We start from the raw sequence: 23,687 nt of genomic DNA, 5'->3' as shown, positions 1-23,687 counted from the left end.
TGACCTGCAGGTCACGAACACAGTCTTAACTGTCTGAATTTGTCCAGGCATTTGAAGGGGTCTTAAAATCCTGAGAGGAGGAGAGAAGTGACATATTTGACACATAGGTATGAATTTAAATTACACACAATATTAAGTTGATGTATTTGTGTGTAATTGTGTTTGCAACTTTAAAGATTTATCTAGATTAGTAAATTAGAATTTTTATCCTGCAACCATGTATTTTATTAGGCGGTGGTTATAGGTCCCCTGAATTACTTTTTAGAGTGAGCATTCATGGTACCTTTACAGATGTGCAGATTACCCATGGTGCCATGGGCACTGACACACCTGTATACCATCACAGATGTGGATTTTGATGCTCATTTCTGTGTCGTCACTTGAATTCTCAGCAGTTGTATGTGCTTGAAGGAAGCATTATTACTGTAAATCCTGCTGCGGTTTCTACCAACGTCACTTCCAACGCTCATGGCTAACACTGAAAGTGAAAATCCATTCATGGATTAAGTTTTCCAAGAGTACAAAAGTTCCACTTCCATTTTTCCACTTCAACTTTCATTATTATTTGCCTCCTAATTTCCCCCAGGTTTGTTTTTTCTTCTCAGTTCTGTCTCAATCCGGTCCTTGCTGGCCTAATTCAGCATTTAAACAAGAACATTGCTCATAAGTAGTATGAAATCTTGATTGCCTAATAAGTATTGAACTCCTGAGCTTGTGCAACTCAAATACGTTCAGACTCCTTTTTTGGCAGATAATAGATATAAATGGCCCACCCACCAAGTTGCAGCAAGATGCTATCCGTCTCTCATATATTTTTAGAGGGGGTCATTGCTTCCTATTTTAACTGTAGCGACACACAAATATGTACAAACAAAACTATAAAATAGATGTTTATGTAGATTTACTTGCAACCCATGTGTAAATCTGAGATGTAAAAAACCCATCTGACATCCAAAAGAGCAGCAGATAACTTGTCTGCTGAAATGATACAATCTTTTCATATTGTTCTGCTTCCTAAAGCAGAGTCTCACCTCGACAACACAGCGACCACTTGTCTTATCTTCTTTCCTTCCTGCCGCCCACAGCGAAACCACCGTGGTCTACTTTGTTCTGCAGCTTTTGCATCCAGGAAGTTGTAAAGCAGCGGTGAGATGAGTGTTAAGGTTGTGTGTGTGTATCTGTGTTTGATCTGAATGTACTGGCTTCTCTGTCACATGCTACAGTAGTGTCCACAAAGTTAAAGAGGGGATGTCGGAAATTTAAAAATACAATGATAATTTCTTTTCTCACAGTTTTTAGCTGTGATAACTGATTTTTAAAAAAGGGAGTTGAGTTATAGTGCGTTCTTAGAGATCGATAGATGCGTTGGTGCTGATATTGGACCTTCTTGTAGCTTGAGAAAAGGGAATGCTCCATAACTCTCATGCCATTCAAATGTTTTGTTCAAGATTTTTCTATTGGATCTTATACAGAAAAATGTGTTTTATTACTTTTTACTTTCAAACATACGAGGTCTCTGCAGTGAGTATGTGAGAGATTTCTCCATCTACCTTTTTTATATGGCTCTAGGTGGTCTCCTCCTCGCCTCAACCAGTACAACCAATACGTTTTATGCAAATGAATGTGCAGTGACATCACCAATGTACAAATGAGAGCGTGACGTCATTTGCATCTAAGCCCTCTAAAAACGTGGTGAGAACCCTGTTTTCCTTTGCTCGCAAAGTAATCATTATGTAACTCTGTTAAAATCGTGAAGGTTTCGGCTTCTAATAGAAGTGCTGCAATGTTTGCCAAGCTGTCTTGGCCTCAGGAGACACGTCGGCAGTGAGAGATTGCATTGAGTTACAGAGGCAAGTGGAACAAACATGATGTAATGACTTCAGCTCTCTATAGCGACCAACTCAAGAGATGTAAATATTGTGTAGATATAACAGAAATAAGTTTGCTGTTGTCATCATATCAAAGCTCAACTGTAGTCCAAATGTGTAGTCTATAAGCTGAACGAAGGACAAAAAAGCAGCCTTGAAGAGAGACAGCGTCATATAAGAGGAGCCCATGCGTGGAGACTCTGGGCTGGTATGACTTGAGGCCCTATTACATAATCTTCTTAAGCACAGTGAGAACTTTCCCATCAAACCTTGGGTGTGTGAGTCCAGACGTATGCGTTTATCCATATCTCTATCCCCATCAGGGATTATTGAGCCCGTCCATCAGGCCTATCTTTTGGTCAGGTGCTCACTCAACCCGCACATGGCTGAGACCCTGAAGGACGCTCCGCCTCCTTTTTTTGTCCCGAACTCCCCTCTTCATCCTCTATTCCTCCTCAAGCCTATCATCTTCCTGCCTTTGTTCACCCTATTCTGTCTTAAGTGAAAACTGCATGTGTACTCATGGAAGAACAAACCATCTATGTGAATGTGTGCATGTGTGCGTGTGTGAGCTGGTTCTCATATAGATAAAGAATCTTAAACTCTTAAACAGAGGAGCCTAAGAGCAGGTGAACCTATCAGCCGGAACTGTAGATGAACAGATTACACACATTTACATATGCATAGATGCACGCACAAATGCACACACACAGACACACACACACACACGCACACTCATACACACATCACACAGGCAGGTAACATGATTAAGACTGGCCATGTGAAGATGTTTCTCATTTAGATTTCCATTTCAAAGAAATCCAATTATTTATTGGTCCCACACAAGCGGCAACCTCAGAAATAAACATGTTTATAGCCTGGTAGCTGTTGTTATTTTAATGTGTTTATAGTTCATGAAAGTTAATCATAACATTTTGGTTATTTAAAAATGATTGTTAATTGTTTGTTTGTACTAAAAGACCCTTTAATGCCCGGGCCACACTGCCTGCGTTGACGCAGCGTGTGATGGCTACCTTGTTGTTTGGCTTGCGCTACACTATTATAGAGAGCTGACATGCAAACATTTCACAATGAAAAGCCTTCTGTTAAAAACTGAGGAGATTCTGTCGACAGAAACTTGAATTTGGAAATAGAAACGGGAAGTGTTGAGTTTCTGTGACAGATATAGACATCGTAACTAAAAGTCCAAGTTGGCAACAGCCTAAATGCCAGAACCGAGCCTTCAAAACCATGAATTTGTAAAGAAAACTGGATACAGCATTGGAGGCAGAACTCTGTTTACTAAAGTATATATGAAAGTATGAAATTACCCAGATCTTTTACATCTTGGGGCCCATAGAGCAAGTATAATAGACAGATGACTTTAATGTTGCAGCCCTTCTAGACTCTCAATAGTTATCGGACTGCATGGATCAAAACCTGATAGTGAACAAGTCATTTCGCAGGGGTTGTAACGCTTAGAAAAAAGTATCTCCTGATTCCTGATGTCTCTTTCATAATGTAAGCCCAATAGAAAAAGTCTGTTTGGGCCCCATGGCATCAAATGATAGACCTGCACATAAACCCACTTTTGGCCACTCTGAAATTGGCTTTGAAAGCCAGTGCTGTTCCTGAGGGCTTGTTTAAAATGGTAATCTACACACCAATAGGTGACATTACGGTGATTACGTCCACTATTTTATACAGTCTGTGCTCCCATATTAAAAAAGAAGAACACAATTTCATTACATTACAGTTACCATCCTACTGTTCTTAAATTTTACTTTTAACTGTTCTCCTGTCCTCTGCTCAACACGTACATGTGCTGAGTAAGGTGAATGAAATCACTCTGACAGTACAGCTGATACTCTATCTGCTGACATCGTTCTCTCTCTGTCTTTCTGAGCACATCTTCGGTGTGTGTTTGTGTGTGAATGCTTAAAGTGTTGACATATCAGCTTGATGATTACAGAGCAGTCAAGGTTAACACCTAACCACTCTGTGGCTGTGAATGTGTGTGTCTATGTGCACGTCTGACACTCGGGGAAATCCTCACTCAATAGCCCTGAGGTGTGTAAACACCACGCAAATCCGTAATGACTACTGTCTTGTTTCCCTACCAACCTGGTGTGTTTTGCTCACTGCAGCGATGGCAGAAAGCCCTTCATTAAGCGTCTTCCCCGGGGCAGGAAGATTGATAACAATATGCCATTGTCCGGTCGTAGCATGAGGAGCAAAGACACAGAACAGCATGAGCTGGAGGTGTTAATGGCTGACTTATAGTACAATGGTGGTACTATCTCGCCAGGAATGTGTGATTGTCTTGGGATCCTTCGTTACCTCAAGGAAGGGAAAAGAAACAGTTCGTCTGCAACATTATATCACAGTGTTTGGCTCCTGCGGTCAGATTGTCAAACAACGTGAGACATTGACTGTTTCTGACAGTTAGAGACGGTCAGCAGTAAGGCTTGATATATTAAAGGAGACGGTTTACATATTTAGGTAACATGTTGCATTTCTCTGCGGATTTGACTGTTTAATATATACAAAACTTTAACCAAAATATGACCTTTTTACTTTTTCTCCCTCTGCTCACCCATCTGTTGCTCCAGCACTGTTATGACATTAGTACTGGAGTGTTTCTTAGGTCACACAGCTCTCTTTTTTCAGCAAGTCTTCATGCTGTGTGTTCTTCCCTATGCAACAGTGACGGCCTCTTTAAGGCCTACGAGCTGCTCGACTTGTTGAGGCAGACTCCAAAAGAAAGGCTTTGAAGTTGTCCGCCATATGGGATGCTGAGATGAAGTTCAGTGTACTAGCTGCATGGGGAACTGTCAGTTCAGTTTGATGAGCTCTTTGGCCGTTCTCTACAACCGTCATGAAAGCTTTGTAGCGGCCAAGCGAGGAGACCACAACGTCATTCCTTCGCCGAGACTGTCTTCTTGCTGTCAGCACTGCAGATACCGTGGTTCACTTTTGTGTGGTTGTCTGTTTCAATAAAAACGCAGAGCAGAACATTCTTGAGGAAAAAACTTTTATTTGGTTTGGTATAAACATCACATCTGGTACTCCATGCAGACAATACACCGGAAGAAAACAAAATGAAATTGCCAATAAATACTAAACTAATGGTGAACCATTTTGTCTTTGGTAAGAAGAGCAAAGAAAAAACAGAGGGGACAAACAAGCATATGTCAGACAAAATATGGTTCTTAAAGAAATACTTCACCCACAAAATGAAAAATAAGAATAAAGCATCCATAAAAGGGAGAAAATTCTTGATTAATACCAGGGGTTCATGTTTAACAAGAGCAAAATTACATCAAAACATCAGCTTAGAAACTCTCAAACAACTCATGGGTGTCAATTCTTAGTTCAAGTACACGCGCTTGCCTCGGCACATTACTAGTCCGTGCATTAGACTGTTTATGTGGACATGATATGTGAGAATTTGTAAATTTACCTTTTGGAATAGTTTTGCTGTTGTTAAACGTAGTCCAACTTTTCTCCAGTTCATGAAAAATGTTGTCAGTTTTTGGATTCTCTGTTCACTGTGAAGACGTAAGAACAGATACATTGTAACACAGTAGAGATGCGACGGTAACTGCATTACCGCAATACCGCGGTCACGTGATGCCTACCGCAGGATTGAGCTCATTACCATCATTGCATTTCTTTTTTGGCTGGTAAAAGATACAGGAATGCATATTGTGTGTGATATGAAATATAAACATAGTAATCATTGTGTAGTTATCATCATTAACTTTCTTCCATATGCTTGAGGTCATCTGAAGAAACAAAACTTTTCCTCTCAGCTTCCCGCGCATAAGGGGGAGGAACAGTCCACCAGGCTAATGGGGGATTTCTTTTATTATTCATTTCAAGGCTTGAATAGGCCTATTGTAATATATCTACAGTTCAACTTTATGCAGTATGGGCTTAAACACACAATACACAGACATAAAAGACAGAAGCATAACATAAACAGTTAGATTTTCTCATATGTGGTATCTATAAACCAAGAGAGAAACTCCTGCAGACTGTCCCGCTGACTGCTGGCATATTTATTGACTAAAACGACATTTTGATCAAACAGACCTTCATTAGGTACATCTGATATACTGTATCTGATGGAGGTCTGTTACTGTCAGCAGTGGGACAGTGTGCAGGAGTTTCTGTCTTTGTTTATAAAATGCAACCTCCTCCAATGCACCTGTCATACATTCAGGAGGTGCGGTAAACTGCCAAAGGGCGGTAATATGTTGCTTTTTCACCACGGTGAGAAAAAAACATACCATCACAGCCCTATAACACAGGAAAAGTGAATGATATATAGTCATTTTGTGGTTAAAGTATTTCTTTAACAGCCTTCGTTAAGGTAGAAACTTTGAACAATGTAACAGATCAGTTATTTTCCAAGAGGAAAGCCTTACTGAGTAATGTCCTCATGCTAAGTGTAACTACATCTGCAATATTTAGTGTTTTAAAGCTTGAAAAGTGACAGTTAAATAGACCTGGGCAATATATTATGATATGAAGAGTAGACTATTTAATATTCAATAGTATGCTGTAATTGGATACAATTTCTGTTGAAATATTACAGTATGCAAACTCTGGAAAATCCACCAGCGTTTTATCCCACAAAAGATAAGCAACCACAGATGAATACGGTTCAACTGGTTTAAAAGCTCGAGTATGAAGCATTTTGGCTATAAGGTTGAAGGGGAAAGGGATCTGTATAAGAGCCAGTATGCAGACAAATTAATCTGTTACTTAATTATGGATCACTGTAAATACAGTATGCCATGTTTATTAGTAGTTTTTCAAAAAGTCTTGTGATGTTTGATTTTCTTTGTATCACACTTTAAACTAAGCATGCAACATTTTTGAGTGTTGTGTGATGAATGCGATTGATCGCAGATGCACGATGGAGCTGCCCACAGTAGGAAATAATTTTTACGTAGACAGTGGTGCGACAGCTCCATGAGCATGCCAGACAAAACTAATCTTTAGAAAACATTTTGCTATAAACTTGAAACTGGCAATCGTGTTCTGAAGTCACAGTTTGACTTATGTCCATCAGTTTTTAAATTATTCCTGTAAGTAACAAAATGATGAAGTGCTTTTATTTCTTGCACCAGAACACTAAACTATGAAAACATGCACATGAATATACCTGCAGGGTATTCAAACAATAACATGAGAACCACAGTGTTTTCAGTTTTAATAACTTAAGTTGGTCTGGAATAGGTGTCAGTACATTGCTTATTTGAACAATTATGAAGTCAATTACAGCCCTTTAACGACATGGTGCTTCTCTTTCAACACATCACATACATGCCAATATAACTCCTGACCAACCAACCCAGTTCCTGATCATCTAAGCTGCACTGCATTAGCTTTAAATCTGTATTAATTGATATGTGAGCCAGCGACACTCCATTAAAAACAAGTCGAGGAGTCGGTTCAGCTGCGTCTCCCTCCCCACAAAACCACAAGATATAAAACAAGGCTTTAATAAGAAGCACATGGAGGAGTGATACAAAGCTTTAACTGGCCTTTACACAGTTTCTCTCCTCATTCATATGTACACCACATCATAATCAAATCCCTGCTGAAAGTAACAATGCCTGTTTCCAAATTCAACACTTGCTTACAAAGCACATGTTGACACTGGCGCCGTAGGACTGTGGGTGCCAGCTCCAGTCTCTCACACACACACACACACACACACACACACACACACACACACACACACATTATATTTGTTAGCAGAAATAATTGTTCTTTTGTGAATTATGAGCTGCTGTGAAATGCGTCCTTGCCTGTTTGTTGCCACCCCTGTGGTGGGCAACTAATCCTGAAATGCTGTGTAATATAAAACAATATCACACCGCACCATCTGCATAATTCACCAGCGCTCACATTTAGCGCTCACATTCTTTTTTGGTATTTTTATTGGGACCCTCAGGGGCCTCATATATATGAAATGAAATGCCTTGAGTTAATCTATGCGACAGCACCGACCCTCATGTAAAAACTACAGCTAAAGCAGTAATCATTTGGGTGCCACATTTTGGTGCGGCCATTCTCAGTCACACCTCCACGGGTCTGCAGGTGCAGCTGATCCCGGAGCAGCTCCAAGCGCTCATTTCAGCCAGGAAATGATTTAAAGCCACGAAACAGGCCGTGGAGGAAGGAGGGATGGGATTGATATCTCACTCAGCGTCTGACTCGGAACATTCAGGAGTGTTTGATATTACAGGTGGACTGGGACACCCAGTGGAGTCGTATGTCCACTGCTGACCCAGCGGGTCTGCCAAAGGTGGTGATGGCGAAATCCGCTGTGTGTGTGATTGTGTGACTGTGTGTGTGTGTGTGTGTGTGTGTGTGTGTGTGCGCGCGCGCGCGCGTGCGTGTGCTTGAGGCCAGAGAGACGTTTGCTGAGGAGAACGTAAGCCAGGTTTTGGGAATACTTATCCAGCTGCATGAGAGCATAGTTTAACTCTATGACTTCTGTGTGTGTGTGTGTGTGTGTGTGTGTGTGTGTGTGTGTGTGTGTGTGTGTGTGTGTGTGTGTGTGTGTGTGTGTGTGTGGGTGGTAGGGTTGAAAACCATCAATTGAGATTTGTGATATTTTGTGGTTATTCCCATTAAATTTCTGCACGTGTTCATTGCTGAATACTTTATTCAAAGTGTGTACCATGTTGGATGGAGAAGGGATGAAGGACAGGGATGATGGATGAGAAGGGGTCGTGAAGGTCAAGCAAATGGGGATTGATTAAGTGTAGAGGCTGGAAGGTGTTATAGGACGGAACCAGAGGAGTGAAACTCGCAATAGGAAAATGTTTCAGTTATGCAGCCTATCTTAACCACCCCACCTTGTGGTTTCTGCAATGAAAAGGAAGCAGAAAAAAGAGTTTTGGAGTAGGTATGTGAAAAGTGAGACATTTGAGAGAGAAATGGATTCAGACACAGGAAATTGGATAAGAACAATCCCACCAACATGGAACCGGTTCTGTTATGGTTCCTGCACCTAATTTTAAACCATTTAAAGCATTTTGATCAAAAATAAACTGGTCCAGAACCCAAAAATTTGGTTTCTAAGCTGGATATTCTATTTTAGCTGCTGTAAAGATAGAACTTTTAACCTTCATGCATTAAAATGTCTACAAATGAATACAGACTAATGTTGTATATTGTGTTTAATTATGTGCTTTAATTATCCCAATGTCATTGACTTGTTATCAGTTTTTAGGCCACATTTTATGACTTTTTAGATTGTGGTCGCTTTTAACCGTATGTTTTAACCAGGTGAAGGATTTTAGTCACTGAACTCTGGATCTTAAGTTATCAGAAAAACAAGATGAGCAAACGTTAGAAGCAGCTCAGCTCCAGTCCCTGCAGTGCCAGACAGCTTCAGAGAAACACAGATTTTTAGCTGAAATTATTTTATTCAGTGTTTTTACTGGTACACATTACCTGGCCCGTTTGTTTTGGAGAGCAAGAGACCTCTGCGGATAATTTAGCTCACAGTAAAAACCTCCTGATCGTTGAACACTTAACAGGAAGAAACTGACTAAAATGACAGCCTTGCATCATCTTATGTACCTGTTTTGTTTGAGAGGCCCTGAGCAGTGGAAAATTATATATTATATGTTTAAATCTGACCTTTAATTACAATAAGTAGTATTGTAGCTGCATCAGCTTCTCAGCTGCAGTAGTTATTCCTAATTACTTGTCATACTTAAATGGCAGTTTAGTGTTTACATGTGTGTTCAAGTATCTATTTTGTGCAAAATCAGTTCATGAAAGGATGCAGTTAAATAAATGGCTTAGTCAGACATGCAGGAGATGGAGCCTTAAAAGCAAAACTGTTCCTAAAACCACCCAAACTAAACGCCAAAAAAAGGCTGCATGCAACAGATTTTCCTCCTCCCTCACTATAACACTGTATGTGTGATGTGCTAAAAATACGTTGTCATTGTGCTTCTTCCATCTCAAAATGTACATGGGAATTATTGGGCTGCTAAAAGTACTACACATATATTAAAAACAATATATATATATATATTTATATATATATTTTTTTTTTTTTTTTTAATTAACACAATTTTAATATTATTCTTAGTGTCAAACTTTATATTTATTTATGGTTTGAGATGCTTTTTTTCCTGGAATAAAGTCATACTTTACCCTGGAGATTCAAAAATGATAAATAATATCTGTTTTCCATACATACTTAACCCACTACTTTATTTATGACTTCAAAGTCAAAAATGCGAGGTGTGTAAGACACTATTAAGAAGTGGTTCTTCTCGGGACACGTGTTACATAATGCTAAAGCTGCCCCTCTTCAGCTATCAATGACCTAGCAAGTTACATAAGAGCAGTGTGAGGACGTGTGTTTGGAGACAGAGGAGAAAGAGAGAGGGAGGCCCGCAGTGAAACAGTATATTAGCCTCCGGAGGCAGAAGCACACAGTGTTCAGTATTGACCTGCATGTGTGCTTCAGCCTTTTCAGCAGCTTGATGTTTGTACCTCTTGGTCTCTGCATCTCCATCTGAATTCTGTGGGACACGCTGGGCTGGGTCAGCTTCCTGTCACTGGCATGGTGACAAAATAGATCTGATAGCATTAGCAAATGGTCAGAGGTGAAATATGGACTTTTTAATTTTACATCACGATAACAGTATACATCAAGATACAATAATAATACAAGCAACAATAGCTGCTCTAAATATTTAATAAGGAAATGGTTTAAAATAACTGTATTTCGTTGTATTTGATTATTTTCTTTTGTTTGGAACAAAAAACTAAAACAAAACTTTAGTTAAAAAATAAAAGACTTAAAAGGGCAAAGGTCTAAAATGATTTCAAAATGCAGGGGGGTGGGGGTTGGGGGGGCATGCGGACATGGACATTTTGGCATCTCCAGGCAGATGCTAGAGTTAAATTGTAATTCATCTTAACAAAGGGCAGCAGTTTTGTTTTGTTTTAACCTAATAACATTTGCGAGGCAAACCTGAAGAAGTGTTCTCTGAAAACTTTCGACTCCATCATCCTAAATTAGTGGAGCAGAGCATCGATCAGCAGTGATGTTAATGAACGAGAACAGCTGACCAACACACACTGCAGTATTAAACAATCTAAACCAACTCTGTAGTGAAGAAATAACTCAAGGCTCAGACTGTTTCACCTCAAGAACCCTGCGTCTGGCCCACTCAGCGTCTTGGCTTTTCCCAGAGCTAATGTGCGGCAGAGATGCTGCTTCCCACTGCTGGAGACGTTAAATCATCACAGCAGAGTCACAGAGCTGGAGACTGTAAGATGCTTTCAGATTAATTTATTAATGCAGTTACATTTTTTGAATAAAAAGGCTGCAGATCATTCACTTATCAGGTGTACATAGTAATCGCATACTATTTCTGGTGAAATACTACAGTATGCAATATCCCACAACATTATTAGCATGTGCAGCCACATATGGACACAATATGTGTTCCTCTGTTTTAAATTATGGATCAATACAAATGCAGTATGCTGTGTTTTTGAATGTAGCAAGTGGGAAAGTAGCGTATCCGGGCTGTGAAGTGAAGGGCGTGCTTTTCTGAAGCTACTGTAGTCAGTAGAAAGTGTCTACGTAAGTGTTTGCTGCACAGAAGAATTAGAACATCTGTTTAATGCAACGTAACAACGACACCCTCTGATTATTTCTCACCTCAGAGTTTCTGGCCTGTAACAGATAGTACCAGCTACGAGTTTATAGAAAGAAATAGGTGGGGAGTAGGGGTGGGACAAAAAATCGATATTGCAGTACATTGTGAGACTTTGACTTGCCAGAAGTTACCGATACACTGGCACCAAATATTGATATCTTCATATAATTTTGACTGGCCAGAGTCAGTATTTGGGTACCTGTGTGAATGGATCAGAGCAGCCACAGTGTCTGTGTGAGCACTTCCTTATATGTGCAGTCTATGGGCATGTCTCAGCTGCTGCTCAGCTGTGGCACATCAAGAGAAACAGAATCTCGCTGGTTAAATAACTGCGTGACGTGCACGGGTCTTAAGCAAAAATGGAGTTGTAATGGTCATACTGACTTCATATATCTTTGACTAAAGTTTCAATGTCTATACCCGTCACAGACGTGAAGAAATACACATACATCTGTTTTACTTAGTCTTTCCTGACTCAGTTTCATAATATATCCTCTCTGACAATGTTTCTGTTGACAAAATCCAATCAGTTGTTAACACAAGGCTTGTTATTGTGAAATATTTGAAGGGCTGTGTTGATGACAATACAGTGGCTGCAGGGCTACATAAATGAGTGGAGTTGGTACTTTTAGTAGTGGAAATACAGTAGTTACAGCAGCAGGCAGCTCTGCAGCAGCATCACAGCAACATCACTTTGGCCTTTTGCCAGTTTATGGCTATTTTACATTGGAATGGTGCACGTGTTGTGTACAAGTTGCAGACAGTGTGTGTAGTCTATGCTGAGACTATGCATTTTGTTGTTTGTTGTTTTCATCTCATTTGTGAAATTCTGTGAAACTGACACTTCAGTGCAGTGAACAATTACATAATCACTGCTTCATGTCACAGATATCATGATGTGTCGTAGATAAATTGTCTTGCAATATATATATATATGTCGTTGCAGAATCACAATAGAGTGATAGTTTCATGTTAGTATCATATTGCGAGTTACCATGTGATTCCCACCACGACTGGGGAGAAACATAAGGGAGCCCCTTTACTAAAGGAACATCAGATCATTGACTGTAGCCTTTATTGATAGAACAGTATTGTATGAATACAATGGTTTCACTTTGAGCCAACCAGTGTATCAAACTACCTCACTTCTCCCATATTCTCAGAAAGGTCTTCAGAGTAAGAATTTTCAGCTTTTATAATTATTATTTTTTATTTTCTATGCAGATGCACTTGCCTACAAAATCACACAATATTTCTCGAATGATTTAATACAGATAGAGCTATTACAGTCATTTGTCGAAAAATCCTGTATTCATTTCATATTGCAATATATAATCGCAGATTAATATTGTGCAGCCCTACTATATGCCTTATTATCACCTACTCCGAGAGAAAGTAATCATCAGTAGATACATTTTCAGTGTTTCATGTAGTTCACCAAACACCTGCCGCATGGCCTGTGCTTTTTTGTGAATATCTTCTGGTGCACAGCAAGAGATCGTTTTTATATTTATAGCTGCACGTTAGGTCTGAGGGTGAAAAAAAGGCAAGAGGGGGATAGATAGTCCCCTCTTGGTGCTCCAGTTCCATCACTCTAAAAACTCTAAACAAGGTCAATTAGAAACTCATAGTGTGACGCCATTAATATATCCAACCTAGTTATGTTCTCTGGAAAGCATAAATATCTGATCAGCTTTGCAAAAAGATCCTATCACTGTAGTTTGTTTAATACCATTAGGTTTGCTCCAAAGGCCTAAAGAAGGCTAGTTAACTGACTTCAGTCACCCCCGCTTTTACAGTGAGCGCCAATTTGGTAAAAATCCAAACATGTAGTTCTCCAAAAGATGTAGAACAAAGATATAAGAGCTGAATACTGGCTGGAAACTTGCTGACCTGAATCTTTATTCTTAAATCTTTTAGTCTGAGGTACTTGACAAAATGCAACATATTTACTCTGGAGTACAAACGGCAAAAAGACAAATTGTGAGTCATGCATGGAAAAGCTTTCACTGGTATAATAAAGGAGATCCCATTGATGAAAGAATCATATGTCACAGTTGCAACATCTCCCTTCAGTGTGAGATGCAATCAGTTCTGCAGAGTGGCTGCATTGGACAGCACGTCGCCTTTTTGGACTCACTCACCACTTCGGCCTTTCTGCTTTGACCTACATTTCATGTGGCCTTTCTGTGCATGTAAACACATCTTACAGTACAGATCCAGTTTGGGGTTTGGTCAGATGATGGAACATTTTATTGTTTATGTTTGCATTAGAGCGCTAAATCTGATGAAATTATGTGTATACAGTATGTGTGTCTGAGCACGTGCAGGCTGTGTGTCTGTAACTGTAGTTTAAGTGCGTGCGATGATGTATAGAATTACACATTTGTGTGCATGCGTTCAGTATCTGTACTGTATGTCAGGGTCAGAAACAAACATGGTTATGGCTGCAAATGTTTTTTTTTTCCTTTAAAGTCATGAAATGTCTAAAATGATAAATGAGGCGTGATGGTCATATACCATGTGGTCATTTTTGATAGCCTGCAACCGAGCGATTCTTGCGAGAGAGAACAATGCTGCGGTTTTACCTCCAGGGTCACGGGCCTGTGGAGAAAACCACACTGCCAGTAAAAGAAAATGCAAAGGACAAAACAACAAATGGTTGGTTAAAGATGGCCTTGTAGGTATAGAAAGTGGGGAACACAGGATCTCTGTGATATATTATTCTACAGTTACCAAAATATAATCATATTTATCACTGTTACTGCAGTTTTCCTCATCTGCCTGATCTCTGTTTTCTCTTAAAGCATCGAGGAGGGGTCTCTGTATAAAACCTTTATGCATAAAAAGTGGGGTTGCAAGAATTAGTCCTTTAATTAGTCAATCGAAATAAATTTATTTTGCAAGTATTTCTTATAATCCTTGAAGACAGCATGTTTATAACTTAACCATTTGTGACCATCCATGGTCACAAACTACAGACTGGATAGCAAAAGTGTGGACATAATAACTGTCCACTTGTGTTTAAATCACCACAACATGTATTGATATCAGGTCTAAACAGGCTCAATGATTATTTATCAAAAATCTCATTGTGTAAATATTTTATGACACTGCTTTAGTCAAACCCACAATATAGTCACAATATTAGTATCTTTGGTCAAAAATATTCTAATATTTACTTTCTCCATATTGTCCTCTTCTTAAATGATAATAAATTGGATAATATATATTGGTTTTTCAATTGTATGAGCATTTTCAAGATGACATTTGGCATTATGAAACTATGATGAGTATATGACATTTAAAATAATAATTAATTAATTTGACATTTAATAGACCAAACGGTTAATCAGTAGATTTGTTGAAAATGCTATAATAGAAATAATAGTTAGTTGCAGCCGTAATAGATGATTATAAATAAATGATTTCTGATTTTTCTCTGATGATGCGGTACCAATCTAGACATGATGGAGTATAGTTAATTATATTTAACATTTTTTTGTAACCTAATAGAGGGGATCCTTGCTAAAAAGGTTAAAGTTAAAGGTCCAGTGTGTAGGATTTAGTGACATTTTGTAACAATGTTGCAGATTGCAACCAACGTCTCCAGTGTGCCAGGAGAAGAGCTATGGTGGCTGACATGAAAATATAAATGGCTATTTCTTGAGCCAGTGTTTCAGGTGATTTTAAACTAAGAAAAACATGGTTATGTATATTGTATTTCGATGTCTGCCAATAAATCCCCCTGAATCCTAAATCCAAATAGGACCTTTGATGTTGAAAAAAGGATAAAGGCAGATACATTGTTATCTGGGAGTGTTTCTGTCAGCAGAGCGTTGTAAACTGTTCGCCTGCTGTTGTCAACGCGCCATCAACTCTCCCTCTTTTCTCTGTGCTGTGCTGGACGTGTATGCAGTGTAGATATGATTATGTATCTTGGCAGAGGCGATGTGCATACATCATTGTGTTTATGAGTGTATGTGCAGGCGTGCATCACAGTGTGTCCTGGTTCGGAGGAGAGAACCAACTCATGGAACACTTGACAGGAGATATATACCTTTTCCAGAGAAAAAGGAAACAAAGACAGTCTCCAAACGCTACACGGCTCCTCTATGAGGCCTGCGAGAGTACTTTGTGCGCTCTATCGATTCCTCCTCTCCAGGTAAACCCAGCTGTGAACCCATGAGCTCCGCTGGACCCATTTCTTTCATTTTTACGGTCCTTTTAACGTAACAATAATCTCTTACAGCCAGGCTGTCTGCTATCTCCCAGCATGTGCTGACTCCATTTGAACCCAGCGCTTTTCTTGTGCCAGTTAGCCAGAACTCCTTCTTTTTCTCTTCTTTATTCCTTATCATCGGCTTATCTTTGCCTTTTTACTCTCTCCCACCCCTTCTTCCTCGGAGCTCCCTCCCTCCCCCTTCCTTCCCCAGCCAGGTAGGTCTTTGGTGCCAGACAGAGGAGCACAGTGTTCCTTTGTTATTTCCAGGGCTTAAGTCGAGATAACAACCGCAGCCACTCAGGCTCACCAACATCAGCAACCTCATATCTGAGGCTTTACATTTCCATAATTGGGATTTGAGGGGCAAGTCCTCACAAAGAAAAGGGATATCTAAACTAAGAGTTCCCTTTAGACATTGGACAATAAAGACAAAGTAGAAAAAATAAGAAAATAGATCCAATAGGAACAAGGTAACAGCACAGTGCCATTTCGCCAAGGCCAGAGGTCATGATGATGTGGCCATCTCTCATTCGTCTGGACTGCCTCTTTATAAACAATTTGGACAATAATTTCACTTGCCTTACATTTAGTACTATATGTACTATCTTAATTTAAAAAACAGCTTTAACTCAGTGCTGTTTTGGGTGGAAATCTTCTTGAAATGTGATAGAATCTCTTCGTCAGCTTCTGCACATGCTCACTCGGGAGCATTTCCATTCGGGACGGCAGGGATGATACATTACCAGCTGGTCCCGCTCCAGTTGGCCCCTCCCCTTGACAACGGTTGCCTAGTGCCACAACTGGAGCCCATCACCAGGGCGGGCGGACAGCCAACCTGCCAGATGTGAGGCCTTCTCCACGCTCTCTGTAATCCAAGCAGAAACACAAACTTCGGGTCCACACACACAGATGACTAAATGCTTATCACAAATGACTTTGCATTTACGACTTTGCATACGCTCTTCTTCCAGAATATTCTGAAGAACATGGGAGGGAGAGATTTCTTACAGATCTTTGTTTTCCATCCAAACCAAAGAGTGACCCATAGTGGCCACAGATTCCCCTTGTGGAAAGCAGCCTCCTTCAGGACCCTGCTATTAGCGGCTTTGTGGGGCAGAGTGGCGACATGTTAATGGCACACAGACACAGAGGAGGCTGCAGACCCCTGCACCCTCCTGCACCCACAACACAGCTGACTGCAGGGAATCTGCACTCTTACAGATATAAGTCGACACCCACCACCAAGGGATGGTTTGGATTTGTGTTGGCATCGAGATTAAATATTTCACGCTGTTTTTACAAGCAAATATGAGTTGCATTTTAACATTAATAGAATGTGCCCAAATTAATTGTCAGCCATAAATAGGGAACACCACTTAAAACAAACAAAACAAGTCATTATACTTTTAAGGAATAGTCATTTGGGCATTTGGGAAACATGCTTATTGTCTTTTTTGGCAAGGGTTAGATTAGAATATTGAGACCACTCTTACATCTGTACAGTAAATATGATGCTACAAGCAGCAGCTGTTTAGCCTGGCTCATCATAAAAAAATGTTTTTATTTAAAAAAAAAGGCTTAGCCTAGCCCTTTTTACACAAGAGATCATGCTAGAGGCCATGATGCCTCCTTTGCACGGCATCATGCTGCCATCATGTATAATTTTGGACAGCATGCCGGCATCACAGAAGCAAAAGAGGCAAGACAGGCTCAACATTTAACACAACAGGCTCTGACTCTAGAGTGACGTGTTGACGTTGTTTGCTTTCTGAACTTTAGCTATGGCATAAATGATAATCATTTAATGTGCCTTTTATATGGTGGCTGGACTTGTCCTCTGCTCAGAGTGCAAGGAGCTGCTGCATCTCCCAAATCTCATTGTCTTTTTTTGCTGTTTGTAGACATCTACAGCCACTGTCAAAACATCATGCCCGTCCTGCCCTTGATCCTGTCCTACTGGCCTTGTCCCCGCTTTCTGCATTTGTTCTGGCATAACGGCATTATATTCCCACCTTGCACAAGTACTGTAAAGGAGGCTTATATGTCTTAAAATGGGGGCACTATAGTTTATTGCAAACGTTACTTAGACAGGACTTTAATTTGCTGGGGACTATTTTCAGTGGTGGATTAATATAAATTTCTAGTACTAGCAGATATTTTCTGCAGCAGGATCATATTTATTGGATTGTCTCAAAATAAACCGTGTGTCATGGCAGTGAGGGAACATGTCACCCAGTGGTATGCTGGGGCTTACTGATGCGTTTCTAATAGCTTTTGGACAATGGAGTTTTAGACTTCAAACATTGGCCTTCCTTAAAACTGCATTTACAGTTAGTAAAGTATTATCCTAAAGTACTTAAGCATGGGGAGAAATAATGTCTGTGGCATTTAAGGTCATTTTGCTAAATCTGTAACTAGTAAAACAGATTTTGGGATGTTGGATAAACTTCCTGAGGTCCACTGAGGTTGTGTCATCAAGTTAATAAGTCACCATTTCCGACATGTCCAGTGTGCTGTGGTTATACCAGCATAGTTTTTTTTCTTCCTTAATTTTCCTTGAGAGTTTACAAGTGACAAAGCTGCTTAGCAAGAAGTCACATCATCTGTAAGTAAAACAAACCAGAAAAAAAAAAGTTAATAGGTCCAATAAGAATGATTCAACAACACAATGATGTGATTTCACCAAGGCCAAAGGTCATGATGATGTGGCCAACGGCAATTCCGTCTGGACCTCCTTCTTGTAAACACAAGGGTTTATGGTTTAGTGGCCACACATGAACACAGCCTCACTTACATACACACACCACTTTGGTCAAAGAGGCACCACTTCTTAAACTCTGAAGATAAGACAACCACTGCTGCCCAATGATCCATTTATGACTGTCCAAGTCAACGTTGACAAATGGCCGTCAGCTCAGCGTATCATTGTTTCATGGCAGTTCAAAGAGATTTTTTAGGATCTAAAGTGGGTACCATCAGATAAGCTTGTTAATGAGGCTTATGTGAAAAAAGTAAACAGCCAGAGAGAAAAAAATGCAGTGGAAGAGGAGTTGAAGTAACTAGATCCCTTTATTGGCCTCAGATTTTAATAACTAAGGAAATATTTCCAACATGCTCTTCATGTAAAAGCAAAAATTAGGTCAGTAGAAACAATTGAACCCCTTAACAGACGCACTATCCATGATCAGACCCCTCCTACGTACCTCATTTCCCAGAAGCCTTTGTGTTCGGTCACAGGCCATGAGCGGTAAAACGTAAACAAGGTGCTCCATGATGAGTCACGGGGCGCTTAGTTGTCATAGCAACTTGCCAACGCAGCAGCAGCTACCCATAAAGATCGCCAAGAATCAGTGAAGGGGAAAATATCAGCATTTGCACTGTTAATGCTTTTATCACAGGTTTGTTCCGAGTAAATTGATTTGTCAGCATTAATTACAGCACAGTGTGTAATATATGGAGTTAAACATTCAATTTGTTTATTTAAGCACTAAATAGAAAGCCAACTGAAACTTTAATGGTGCACATACTGTAAACCTTTTGACCATTTGTCAAGGGAAAGTTGGCTGGACACTTGACAGATTGACACTGCGATTAAATATTTTCTTAAACTTAAAAGAATTAGGCAAGTCATTGCTTAAATGCTAATTATACGGATAATAAAAGATTATATGCATTACACCCACTCTATACTGTAGGTGTTTCCCAGTCTGGGTGGCCTATAGCTTCAGTCTCACTCCTCATTAGAAACTTTGGTGTTGCGGGAGCTTCGCTCGGCTAACATCAAAGGCTTCCATAAGTCAGCTGGCGTTTGGCTCACCACTCATCAGACTGGCACGGGCCGAGCTTGAACTTCAGAAGCTCTGGCCCCGGTTTCACAAAGAAAGCAATGATGTCAAAATTTCTGGACACATTGCAACATCACACCACTCTGAGGCCTGAGAGGAGCTAAAAGCGCTGCTGAAATTTGGAGACGGAGGTGTGATCATAAATCAGAATTCCCTCACACTCTCTCACTCCTCGCTTACTTCTTCCTTTCTTTCTCTCTCTCTCTCCTCCAGTCTGCTGGCCTCTCTCAGCCAAAGACGGCACATTTTAAACCCATTAGCGATGGGCCTGCCAGCTGTACATCAGCAGAAAACCATAAATTGTTTTATTGGATGAAGTTTCTGCAAAATGATGAGCTCAGCGTTAGCGATTCCCGGTATACCACCAGCTCATTGTGTGTGTGAAAGCGTGCCTCTTGTCAAATATTTAAGAAAAAATAACAGTTATTTCCAAGGCTTTTGACGTTTGCATAATGTCTCTTGTGCATTCGTCACTCCTTTCTTCAGATCTGTGTCAGTGGGCTACCAGCTTTATAGCATTTAAACTGAATTTTCTATACAAATATTTGACTCCTTATTTACGAGCTTGCTAGAGGCCATACATTATTTCTCCAGGCATGTGGTTGGTTAGCATAAATATCACCAGTAAATGTTTGTCTATGCTCTGCAGCTACCTTCTGTGCAAAAATTGCTGATTTATGGCATCTGCAGCTCTGCACCACTGCAGGCCGTCTCTCTGTCTTCTCTCTGGTCGAAGAAGGAGCAGCTTGTGTGAAGTTGTTGACATTAGTACCCATCTCCCACCCCAGCACCTCCAAGTCACACAGCCGTGTGCAGTGCAAACACTCTGGGCCCCCTTGGACTGCGTTGCCATGGTAACCACAACCACAACCAGGTATACCCACCATCCTCCTGCTGCCCCTTAGTCTGCGACCCCTCTCTGTCAGGCAGGCGCGCCGTAAACGGTGCCTCCTGGAGGTCACCCTCTGAATATGTGTTACCGACAATGGAGACGGAGATAAAGTTTTAACAAACTGATGTTCAGGGGCGCTCGCAGAGGGGGGTTCCGTTGGTAGCACAACCCAAAGGTTTGACAGTTACTCATAGCATGTGTTGTTGTTTGTCCTCGTTGCCTTGGAAATGGGATTCCTCAAAGATGGGAAAGCCCCAGACCCGTACCCAACCCCCCAAATATACACACACCAAGGGTCCACTCCACTGTGGAATAACATTTTGGTGCGTCAGCAGGATGGCGGGCTCCAGAGAGGAATGTTGTCTTGGAGGACAGGTGCGTCACACCTGTATGGCCTGCAGTGTGTATGGGAAATATTTGTTCCATTTCCCTTTAACCCCCCAACTGCAGACCCCGCAATCACTGGTTTGTGTTCACTTTCCATCATAAGAGGCCCCATATGAACGCCAGTGAGGGTGATGGGTGTGAGCTGGAATATAACACTAATGTTGCCATTAGAGGACTGTACACCATTCATGACTGTGGAAGAAAATGCACACAGAGATGGAAAAGTTTGCAATAAATTAGGCTCAATATAGCTCAACTAATATGTCAATGATCAGATCCAAACCATTACATATCATGGTGCTTTAAGGCGAGACTGTGTGAGAGAGGAAATAACAGTCTCACGTACAAATAAAAAGTTGAATATATAAGCAAAAAGAAAACACCTTTACAGAGTGCTGTAATACTCTCAGGGCCTTTGTAGCTACTTATATGTGTTGTTATGAACAAATAATATTCATAAAACACCATACCGTTATTCTGGTGGCTAATGTTTGCTAGATATTGTTGTGGAGCTGTCAGTTTTACTGACGCTTCTCTACTTGTTCTCCTTCTGTGCTACTTTTCAGCATTTTTAAGATGATCCTGTAATTGTTTCTTGTGGCCACAGTTGAAGCTTACATGAACTGATTCATTAGCCCAGTCAGCAGAGGAAACTTTCTGCAACATATGCTTCTGAAAGCCATAAATACATGGCATTTGCATTTTTCATATGTATCATATTGATGTTTCTAAAGTGACACAATATATGAGCTGACTTTGTGTACACCTCTTTGTGACTTAAAGTGTAGGGGATGTGGGTGCCACAGACCACAGTTTAAAACCAACAACACGATTGTTTTTTGACAGCCCTTTGCAGTGTTTTCACCTGTATTTTTAGCACTACATCTGGATGTTTTTCAAACACTGAGCACATTTACGGGCACAAAATAGTCCAGTTTTTGCCCTTATTCAGAAAAAAGACAATGTTCCTACTAAATTGTTTACATGCCTAATGAAAATGAATAAAGGCTGTAAGTCCTAATCTGCAGTTAAAACCCCAATTGAGACGCATATTCCAAGTTGGCTGTACGTTCCTAAAACCTGAATAATACCACCAACTTACACGTCTTAATCAGAAAATGCTACATCCGGAAATTGCCTGTTTCAGGATATATAAAGGGTCTATGCTGTTTATATGACCTGCATCAAATTCAGAATATTCTGTGTTTCCCTGTGCCGTTTTAGCCAATGAACCTGAATGTTTCATTAGCATATTGTAGTGTTTTACTGTTGGGTTTGGGCCACCAGATGTGGATGTGTTTTTCCCACATATTGCGGCATTTTCCGTCAGCGTTTGAGCCACCAAATGTAGGTGTTAAAATTCACTCAGAGCTTGGAGATATGGAGAAAAATCAATATCACTATATTGTTGGCCAAATACCTCCATATCGATATTGCAGTATTGTAGAGTTGACTATTTGTGCTTTCAAAAAATATTCACACAATAGCTACAGCAGTCTGGTAAGTTTAGAAAATAACATCACAATACTTTAAAGCAGGGTTTAATACCAGGAAAAGATCTATGATATTACGATATCCCAAATCTAAAAGGACATATCAAAATATCTGTTTAATGTCAATATATTGCCCTGCCCGAAGTTCACACACAAGCCTCCATACCTGACTTCTAAAGTGACCTTGATGGGAGTTGTTAATGTTTTTACGATGATTCATGGATTATAAGACTGGATCAGAATTTAAGCTGGATGGCACATACATTCCTCCACTTCTACGTGGACTTTCACTTATGTCCAATTAAGGCTTTACATCTGGACTTACAGCTGTTCTGTCCCGTGTCAAACGTCTGACTTCTCCTGGAGCGTCTCCATGTAGCTGATATACATCATTTAAAATAACACTTATTTTTCCAGAACTTCCAGATCCAAAAAATGCAACCTAACCTCCGCTTAAGAGACCTCATGAAACGCATGATTCTTACCCTGAGATGACGTCTATTTCAAGGCAAATTCATGAAATATGAATACTATGGGGGCTTTAAATCTGCACTTAAATGACGGATTCTATTTTAGTGTAGAGCTGCAGCTATAAATCTGTTCTCATTTTGCTACTTTAATCATTTAATTCAATAAGCACCTTAATGGTCTCTTGAAAGAAAGTTGAGGAATATCTGTGAGCCATATGCTTTTACAGGAGTACAGTATGGACACTTAACAAGGCAGTGTGTCCTGGGTTCAGCACAAGGTGAACCCATCCTGTTAGGGCAAATATAAAGAGACATTCCTGCAAAATCAAAACATGTTTGTGTGCTTGGATGGACGCATACAGAGAGAGAGAGAGAGAGACAGCGAGAAGGCAGGGGGTAATGAATCAGCTGAGGTTTATGAGAAGCATACATACAGTCTGGATCAGTTTGCTTTGTGATTTAAGGAGGCATAAAGACTGATCTGCTCCCCGTCAATAAATGTTTACATCTCCCTCCAATCCACAAACAGTAGATGTGTAGCCCCTCTGCATTTCATAATCACCCCTCATACACACACACGGTGGGATTGTTGGCCAGAGAGGGTTGTGGCGTGCCTGGGAGTGATAATGTGATTATTGCGAACCAGAACAAGATCAAGCTGTACTTGTACTTGCAATTGAATAAAGCAAAGAGGAATAAAAGATATAAAAGGCTGGGGAGAGTAGGCTAAATAAAGAGTAAAAGAACAAGACAAGATGTTTAAAGAGAGAAAAGGAGGGGGGGGTTCA

At 40.3% G+C, this 23,687-nt stretch overlaps 1 long non-coding RNA gene across 1 annotated transcript in view; it reads left to right on the top strand.

Moving 5' to 3' along the window:
- The window catches only part of LOC148185500 (uncharacterized), a 111,494-nt gene that overhangs the window by 8,441 nt on the left and 79,366 nt on the right, over nucleotides 1–23,687 (top strand). The gene's annotated exons all lie outside the window — the stretch shown is intronic.

This window comes from Plectropomus leopardus, chromosome 24 (genome assembly GCF_026936395.1).
Source record: "Plectropomus leopardus strain MGB_pleo_1.0 chromosome 24, ASM2693639v1, whole genome shotgun sequence".
Lineage (NCBI taxonomy): Eukaryota > Metazoa > Chordata > Actinopteri > Perciformes > Serranidae > Plectropomus > Plectropomus leopardus.
Note: the sequence above shows the minus strand (reverse complement) of the source record. Positions and strands in the feature narration are given on the sequence as shown.